This window comes from Rhinopithecus roxellana, chromosome 15 (genome assembly GCF_007565055.1).
Source record: "Rhinopithecus roxellana isolate Shanxi Qingling chromosome 15, ASM756505v1, whole genome shotgun sequence".
NCBI classification, from domain to species: domain Eukaryota; kingdom Metazoa; phylum Chordata; class Mammalia; order Primates; family Cercopithecidae; genus Rhinopithecus; species Rhinopithecus roxellana.
The window spans coordinates 90,669,944-90,679,850 of NC_044563.1; positions in this window are offsets into that span (position 1 = coordinate 90,669,944).

Here is a 9,907-nt window from a genome sequence, read left to right on the forward strand (position 1 = left end):
TTTTAAAATTATTCCTATTAAATCAGTTTCATTTGAACTTTAACCATAAATGCATATATCGTTTTTGGGAAGGGGGTACAATCTTGCTTGAAGAGCAAAGGATTTTATTTTGTAATTGCAGTTGTTGTCTGGCTTCGGAATAATATTGGAATAATGTATTTTCTTGTTTCATATTTTAGAAAAACATTTTACACATGTGCTTCCATACCATTTTTTATTATTTATTTATTTTTATTATTATACTTTAAGTTCTAGGGTATATGTGCACAAAGTGCAGGTTTGTTACATATGTATACATGTGCCATGTGGGTGTGCTGCAATTCGTTAACTCGTCATTTACATTAGGTATATCTCCTAACACTATCCCTCCCCTCTCCCCGCACCCCACGCCAGGCCCCGGTGTGTGATGTTCCCCTTCCTGTGTCCAAGTGTTCTCATTGTTCAATTCCCACCTATGAGTGAGAACATGTGGTGTTTGGTTTTCTGTCCTTGCAGTAGGCTCCCAAACCAATCTTTACACATCTAGTTTACATCTTCATGAAGAGGGAAAACCCAAAATACTAAACTGATAGGCGGAGTAGTGTTTATCAGGAATTAGGTCCTGATATGATTTGACTCTATGTCGCTACCCAAATCTTACATCGAATTATAATCCCCACGTATGGAGGGATTAAAGTGATTAGATTATGAGGACGGTTTCTCCCATGCTGTTCTGATAGTGAGTGAATTCTCACAATATCTGATGGTTTTATCAATGGTAGTTTTTCCTGCGGTCTCACATGCTATCTCTCACCTTCCACCATGTAAGACCTGTCCTGTAAGATGTGCCTACTTCCCCTTCCTCCATGATTGGAAAATTTTGTGAGGCTGCCCAGCCATGGGCAACTGAGTCAATTAAATCTCTTTCCTTTATAAATTACCCAGTCTTTGTATTTCTTTATAGCAATGTGAGAATGGATTAATATAGGGCCCCAAATCTGAAGTCTCATAATTAAAGTTCATGAAACGTAACTTTTTTTGTAATCGTTTTGTCAAATTATTATAGAATGTTGATGAGACAGATAAGAAAAAATACAATGTAGAACTCAGACCAGTAATACATAGCTAGAATTTATTAAATACATAGTGTAGGCTGGGAAGCTATTGTATACACTTTTTTTGTTTTTACTTTTTGAGTCAGGTCTCACTCCGTTGCCCATGCTGGAGTGCAGTGGCACGATCTTGGCTCCGTGCAACCTCAGCCTCCTGGGCTCAAATGATCTTCCCACCTCAGTCTCCTGAGTAGCTGGGACTACGGGTGCATGCCACCATGTCCGGCTAATTTTTGTATTTTTTTATAGTGATGGGGTTTCGCCATGTTACCTAGGCTGATCTCGAATTCCTGGGCTCAAACGATTCACCTGCCTTGGCTTCCCAAAGTGCTGGGATTACAGGTATGAGCCACCAGGCCTGGCCTCTACACTTGTAAATGTATTAAGTCTTTTACTGTTCACAACAATTTTATTAGATGATTAACCTTATTTTACAGATAAGGAAATTAAGCACAAAGAGGTAAATAACTTACCCCAGTTCCAAGAACTAATTAGTGGCAGAACCTAGATTAGATGTTATGCTGGTTGTGGGAACTACAAACTGTGTTTATGTGCATACTTGATTTATATTAGGCAGAAAACTATTGTGAATAATATTACAGTAATGTATTAGGTATGGAGGCTGAGCCTCACCATTAAAAAGGACTCAGTACCTCTCTCAGTTCTTGGGGGGAAAAAAAGGACTCAGTTTGTTAACCTGTGGCTCAAGTCAAATAATCGCTGGAAGCAGTAATAAAAATTGTGACTGAAACCCCAAATTTGCAGCCTCAGTTGCTGTAGGACATCTGAGATGACAATTGTGTTCACATTGGTTTTATGAGTTAATTTGTGTTGCAGTAGGTTTTCCAGAAGCAGATCATGAGACAGAAAACTATGTAGCCAGTATTGTAGGTCAGACTGTGTCACCCTTACGTTTATACTCCTCCCTTCCTCCCTCAGTTACTAGATGTGGGCTGCCCTGGGAAGGGCATGACTGCAGCTGAGGTCCTAAGCAGGGCAGAGTCCTTGCTTGAAGGAATAGCTGAGTGGCGCATCTTCACGGCCACAATTTGGAACCTTTAATATAAAGATGGTAAATTAACACAGTTTCATTGTTTTTGTGAAAGTTATCATTATTGGGGTGTTGTGTGCTTTGTCAGCCTTCGAGATGTATGAAACATTTAAGGGAATTTCGTGACCACATGTATGATTGGTTTATTGGTATTATATTTGCAAGAGTTATGTGTTTATAAAAATTTCACTGGCTAGATGTTAGATATATTACATTTGTAATTGTAGTTTAAAATGTCTAAGAAAATGTGATTAGTTGATTATGCAAATGGTGTTAAATATTTAAGTAATATTTAGTCTGTTAATGCTTGTGAATTAATTAAACCATAGCAGAGCATAAGTGAAAGTGATTGTCTATGTTTTTATACAAAAATAATGAGATTTATAAATAGACATAATATTTATACATTGAGCTTAAAGGATTGTGACATATGGGTTTACAATTTCAATATATTTTGCCTATGTATAAACAAACTAATGTCAATTATTAACTTTTTTCTTTTTTTTTTGAGACAGGGTCTCACTTTGTTATCCAGGCTGGAGTGCAGTGGTGCCATCACAGCTCACTGCAGCCTTGACCTCCTGGGCTCAAGCCTCCTTGACCTCAGCCCTGCGCAAGTAGCTGGGACTACAGGCACCAGGCGTACACTACATACAGGCATGTACTACACCACGCCTGGCTCATTTTTTGTGTGTTTTTTTTGTAGATCCGGGGTTTCCCCCATGTTGCCCAGGCCTGTCTCAATCTCCTGAGCTCAAGCAATCCTCCTGCTTCAGCCTCCCAAAGTGTTGGGATTATAGGTGTGAGCCACCAGGCCCAGCCATGTCTGACTCTTTATCTCTTGATAGGCCCTATCTGCATGGCAGTATTGTGGCCTCTGACATCCCAAAACTTACAGAGAAAGCATATTCCCCCAGCTACATTGGAAGAAAGGTTTCATTCATTTTGGGTTACATCTGTGAAGTAAATACACTGGCCATTCAAGGAGTGCTCTGAATGGCCAACTTGGGAGACATACCTCCTTCAGTTTTGAGGACATGAATTTGCTGTGCCACCAGAATTTCATGGAGTGGTTGAGTGAGCAGTGCCTAAAAGAAGGGATTCTGGGCAGATGGAAAAGTGAGAGATACCTACTAAATTTCCTTTTCTTGCCCCTTATATCTGATCAGCCACCAAGAAGTCCTTGGCCAGGCATGGTGGCCCATGCCTGTAATCCCAGCACTTTGGGAGGACAAGGCAGGACGATTGCCAGAGCCCAGGAATTCGAGACCAGGGTAACATGGCAAGACCCTATCTCTATAAAAATAAAAAATACATAAATAATACATAAAACAATAATAACAAGAAAAAGTCCTCAACTGTTCTAATCTCTAAGACCAAATTTTCTCTCCAATTCCTCTGCCATCACTAGGCTTACTATCAGTTTCCTTAACCAATCTCTTAGCTACCAGCCAATCTCTATCAAATTTATCCTGCACACAGAAAAGCACTTTATCTAAAATACAGACATTAAAGTCTTTTTTTTTTTTTTTTTTGAGATGAGGTTTCACTGTTGCTCAGGCTGGAGTGCAGTGGTGGCATCATGGCTCACTGCAGCCTCAACCTGAGGAGGCTCCCACCTCAGCCTCCTGAGTAGCTAGGACTACAGGCACGCACCACCACACCAGGCTAATTTTTGTATTTTTTGTAGAGATGAGGTCTCGTCATGTTGCCCAGGCTAGTCTTGAACTCCTGGGCTCAAGTGATCATCCTGCCTCAGCCTCCCAGAGTGTTAGGATTACAGGTATGAGCTACTGCACCCAACCTAAAGTCATTTTCTTACTCAAAGTTATCCCATTGTTGGGATAAAGTTAAAGAGATCAACTCTTTAACTGGGCATTTAAGGTCTTCATTAAACTGGATTTGCTTTTCTTTTTTTCTTTTTATAGAGATAGGGTCTTGCTATGCTGACCAAGCTGCTCTCAAACTCCTCAACTCAGGCAGTCTGCCTGCCTCTGCCTCCCAAAGTGCTGGGATTACAGGCATGAGCCACCACACTGACCCAAAACTGGTTTTGCTTTTAAAATTTGTTTTCAATGTTACACAGTGACAGTGCTAGTGTAGCAGGACAAGCAACAGACAAAACTCCTCAGACACCAAATTAAAGAAGGAAGGGGTTTATTCGGCCAGGGACATCGGCAAGACTCCTGTCTCAAAAGCCGAGCTCCCTGAGTGAGCAATTCCTGTCCCTTTTAAGGGCTCGCAACTCCAAGGGGGTGCATGTGAGAGGGTCGTGATTGATTGAGCAAGTGGAGGGGGGCTGCTGACCGGGGGCTGCATGCACCGGTAATTAGATCAGAACAAAACAAGATAGGGGTTTTCACAGTGCATTTCTATACAATGCCTGTAATCTATAGATAACATAACCAATTAGGTCAGGGGTCGATCTTTAATTACCAGGCCCAGGGTGCGGCACCAGGCTGTCTGCCCATGGATTTCATTTCTGCCTTTTAGTTTTTACTTCTTTCTTTGGAGGCAGAAATTGGGCATAAGATGATATGAGGGGTGGTCTCCTCCATTATTCCCCACTTTTGAGACTCTCACTCAATAGTGGGAGTTCTCACTTTCGTTTTTACTACCCATGTCTTCTTGCAAGACAGATTGATAGTGATTCATATGGTACACTTGTGCTGAAGCATTTTGGTGAACTAAGGTAGTGATGAAGCTTTTTATCATTTGGGGAAGTACAGGTAGCAAACAAGGGAGCAGTAAGTAGGTTCCTATTACTATTATAACTCTTAGTATAAGAGTTTTAAATCCTCCTAGTGCTGGGAACCATTTTCTAAACATGGCCCTAGGATTAAGTCAATGCCACACTTGCACGGGCACATGTGCCAGTTTTGTCATATCTCTAACTATGTCTATAACTACTTGCCCTTGATTATCTATGTGTAGGCAGCAATTAGGTTAAATTTTGTATAGACCTCTCCAGCTGCTAGCAAGTAGTCGAGAGCTAATCTATTTTGATAGATAGCATTTCTCATCTGAGTTTCTTGCCAGACCAGAATAGTCAAGGCTCTGCCGGTTTTATTAGCGATTATTTTTAAGACAGCTTGTAACTGTATGATTTGGTTGATCATCTAAATGGGGGCCCGGTATCCCCATGAGCCGTCTTGTGCCTAAGTAGCAGGCCTATAATATTGTGTGATTCTCTGAGGGGGCCATTTACCATTTTTTTCAATTTCTTATAACTATGCTTCTCTTTTCGCGGGAAGCATAGACAAGGAAGCCCAGGAGTTCGCCTGTTTTTATGGGCAGTAGGAAGAAAGATGGTTTAATAGTGCCAATAACACAACTACCTGCCCACTGGTCAGGTAATTTGGCATAAGCTCTATGCCCACATATCCAGTATAATCCAGTGGGGGCTGTCCAGTCCTGGTGGGACTCTGGGTGGGTCCACACAGTTTGCAACTTTGGGAATTTACTAAATGGATTTCTCTCTGTGTGATCTGAACTCCACCAAGTGACTGTTTTTGTGGTACTATTATACTTAGTTTCTGTCTCAGACAACTAAGTCATCCTACGGGGTGAGTGAATTCTTTTTCTTCTCTAGCTATGCAATGTTGTCCAATAATTGAGGCTTTTAGAACCTAGAAATTATCAGGGTGATTCTTTTGAGCTGGGAATTCATCAGGAACCGAGTCTGTAGGTACTAATTCTTGGGTTTCCTATGGCCATTGATCTCCTATTACAGTTCTTCCAAATACATGACATGAAGTGACATTGAGAGACTATGCTACATGCTCGGCCAATTGCAAAAACAAATTTCTTCTTTTTCCTGGAATTCCTGGTACTGGCGCTTTTAGTTTATCATAGAAGGTTTGAAATACTGGCTCAGGAGAGAGTTTATAAACTTTTTCTCAAACCGTGATATTTACTTGAAGATCCAGTCTAGCTCCATCAATTTTTAGGGTTACACGTTCCCTTTTTTTTCCAGCGAGGATCAAGGGTATTGGTTATTACTAGCTTTAAGGGGTTACGTTATCCCTTAGTACAGGAAGGGCCATTTTTTCCTTTCTGAAGGTGGACTGGATCCTTTTCATTTTTTTTTTTTTAATCCAAGTGGCCTAAATGACACAAGACCAGTATTTACATTTATTTCCACACAGTCTTAATTTACGACAGATGTACTTATTTTCTGCCATATAGCCTGTTTTCTAATTAAGAGAACTACACCTTATTTTTAACTTATTACTATTAATGAAAACACAGGCATCAAATTTTAAGGTGACTTGTTTGGGTACCGCCTTTTTTTTTTTTTTTTTCTGTTTTGGCTAACACTTTACTCGTATCATTTATGAGCCCCTACCAGTCTTCAGTTCTTAATCTTATTTTATAAACTGTTGTCATGGGAGGCTCAGATGGGTCATAACACACATCAGGTTGGTCATTTCCTGGGCTATGTACCTTGTGTAGAATAACATTATACAAACAAGTTCTTTTTAGAGTTCCAGTACACTTATAATAACCGTAAAATAATAGGACCGTAGCAACCTTTTGTCTTACCTCAGTGACTTGATGTATATACACTGGGGACAGCCCTCAGTCTGAGGAAGGGCAGTTGAAGTCTTTACTGTACAAGTTCAAATTTTAAGGCAAATGAGTCCTGCGATGAGTTTCCTCATGCTTTGGCTGTGCGTGGACCAGTCAGCTTCCGGTTGTGACTGGAGCAGGGCGTTTCGTCTTCTTCAGAGTCACTTTGCAGGGGTTGGCGCAGCTGCTTCCATCCACGTCCGCTCACAGTCTGTTGACGTTTAAGGATGTTCTTGGAGGTGGGCCTGCCAGAATAAACTGAATCCAACACCTCTACACAGTTATGTTCAACTGGGCTCTTTGATACAGGGAGCAAGGTGGTGGGGTTTAAGATGTTTGCAAACTTCAGTGGTTATGTGGGGATTTTCACTTAGCAAGCTTTGGTACTTGGTTAATCTAGCATTTGTTAACCAATGATGTCCTTTGGTATTTATTAAAGTTACCACAGCATGGGGGGCCTTTATATTCAGGTTTTGCCTAAGGGTTAGTTTATCTGCTTCTTGTGCTAACAGGGCCATTGCTGCTAGGGCCCTTAGACGTGGGAGCCAACCTTTGGAAACTCTGTCTAATTGTTTTGAGAGATAGGCCACTGGCCTTGGCCAGGGCCCCACAGTCTGGGTTAAAACTCCAACTGCCATTTTTTTTCTCTTTCTGACACATAGAGTGTAAAGAGTTTTGTCAGGTCAGGTAGCCTCAGGGCTGGGGCCGACATGAGTTTTTCTTTTAACTCATGAAAACCTCGTTGCTGTTGGTTGTAATACATGTAGTTTATCTAATCTACATTTTTATTAACTGTCACCCACCAAAATACTGACTTAAATCCTGCAGTTATTTGATTTCAAGCTTTAAATTGATCTGGTATTCCTCGTGGGACTCCAATTGTGTCTAAATAGACATGGGAGTCAAAAGATCGATAAGGGGCTTCTCTCACTTTACGATGTCTAATTTTTTCTTCTTCTGGTTGATGAAATGCCAGGGTGAAAGGGATAGCCAATTGGACTAAAGTACAAGTGCCACTCAAGTTATTCAGCAGAGTGCCTAGTAAAGATCCACCACAATACCACCACCCATCTGCTCGGAGTAAGTTAATTTCACCTCAAACTATTGCATTTAATGCTCCTCTTGTTATATCCTGTGGGGACTTGCCAAGTCAAAGACAGCTTTCTACTTCAGAAAAGTACTTCTGTCCCTCCTGACTCTCCTCAGACTGGGCATTAGTAACTAGGCTGACCAATTGATAAGCTCTTGAAAATTCTTCAGCTCACTGCATCCCTTCAGGTCTCCAAGGAATGCTAAGTTTCCTCCCTGTCAGGAGAGACACAAAGTGAACTTAGTGTTGGGAGACGGAGGCTGGATGGCCCTCGGGGGCTGACCTGCAGGGTGCTGGACTTTGGGATATAGCAGAGAGAGAGCTTGGCATGACTTATTACTCCAGGCTGTAGAATCCTGGAAAAGAGCTACCATGCAGCCTATGCCTGGTCGACTGGAGGACCACCTTAGTGGAAAGGGGACAGTCTGGGCCTCTGGCCTGCCAGGTGCACAATCATAACAATTGCTTTTGTTTAACGTGCAGATGGAATATTTGATCCATGTTAACCAGGTATTTGCATCTTGGTATCCTGTCTTAATTGCTAGAGTTTGTTTTAAGTCTTTAACTTCTATGATCCTCTAGTAAAATGAATGTATGGTTTTAGGAAATTACAAAAAAAGGTTGGGGCAGTCCATCCTTGTTCTTTAGTGGTCCACAGAACGTTGGACCAACTATGGCATGAAAGCTCTACATGGGGGGGCAAGACTCCTGGTTGGCACTGGGGTCTTTATCGAAATCTCCACGGATTAAATGGTCCTAGTTTACTAATGCCCAGTCTGAGGAGAGTCAGGAGGGACAGAAGTACTTTTCTGAAGTAGAGAGCTGTCTTTGACTTGGCAAGTCCCCACAGGGTATAACAAGGCGAGCATTAAATGCAATAATTTGAGGCAAAATTGACTTGGTTATGTTAATAACTAGATGGTCAGCAATAGAACTAGGAAAGAAGAAAGAGTAATAGAATAGATGAAAAGAGTTAGATTTTTCTTAGCTTTAGTTTGATAGGGTTTTCCTCTGGGACTATGGCCCACGACTCTGGAGGGGGTGGCGTTTTCTTGACTCAGGTGTGATGAGTCCATCCTTTTTTGCTGTACGAGCAGCAGCCTTGGTGGTTAGCAGCACAAGGTAGGGTCCTTCCCCAGCTGGCTCCAGTTTTTCTTCTTTCCACCTTTCGATGAGAACGTGATCTTCAGGCTGGTGCTGGTTTACCGAAAATTCTAGGGGTGGTACATGTGCTAAAAGACTTTTAGTTTTTGAGAGAAAGGAAAGTGGAAGATAAACCAAGTATATAATTTCTAAGAAATTTACCTTTTGTTTTAAATGTGGGGACCTTGGCAGTGGACTTTATAGTCCTTAGTGCCTTTTTACTGAGAAATTTCCTTTAGCACCTATTTTTATTAGTTTTTAAACCAAAGAAAGCCAAATACTATTTTACATTTAACAATGCTTCTCGTATGATTTTTATACCAGATAAGCTAAATTTTATCTTTATATTAGTGTGTTATTAATGTTAAACCTAATTTTAATAAAACCTTGTAGACATATTTATCTAATTTTTAATATTTCACCATAAGGTAAGATTTTATAGACTCTTTTTAACCTTTTATAATTTTTGCTAAAGAGCAGGTTGATGCTTTAAGAAAAACTTGTTATGCTTCTACTTTAATGTCCAGTTCACAGAAAAACTGGATGATACTTCTTTAACTTTAGCTAATATGTTTACACACAGAATTTTCTTTACAATTAATGTTTTAAAACTTGCTTAAACCTTCAAAACAATTATTTTTTAAAAACTTTTTAATGTAGATAAAAATATACATTCTTATACCTCCTTATAATCCTTTTGCTAAAGGTATATTTTACTTTTCTTATACACCTTGCACATAAACTGTTTTTTTTTTTCTTTTTTCAATAGTTTTACATTCAGGAGGTCTAGTTTCTTTTAAATTATACAATATTTTTTGCATAAATTTTTTAACACTTTTTTTAATAACTTTTTTTTCACGACTTTTACAGGCAACTTTTAGACATGCCTCAACTTTTTGACTTTATTACAAACATTTCTTTCTTTAAACAACAGTTAATTTATTTCAGGACAAGAATTTA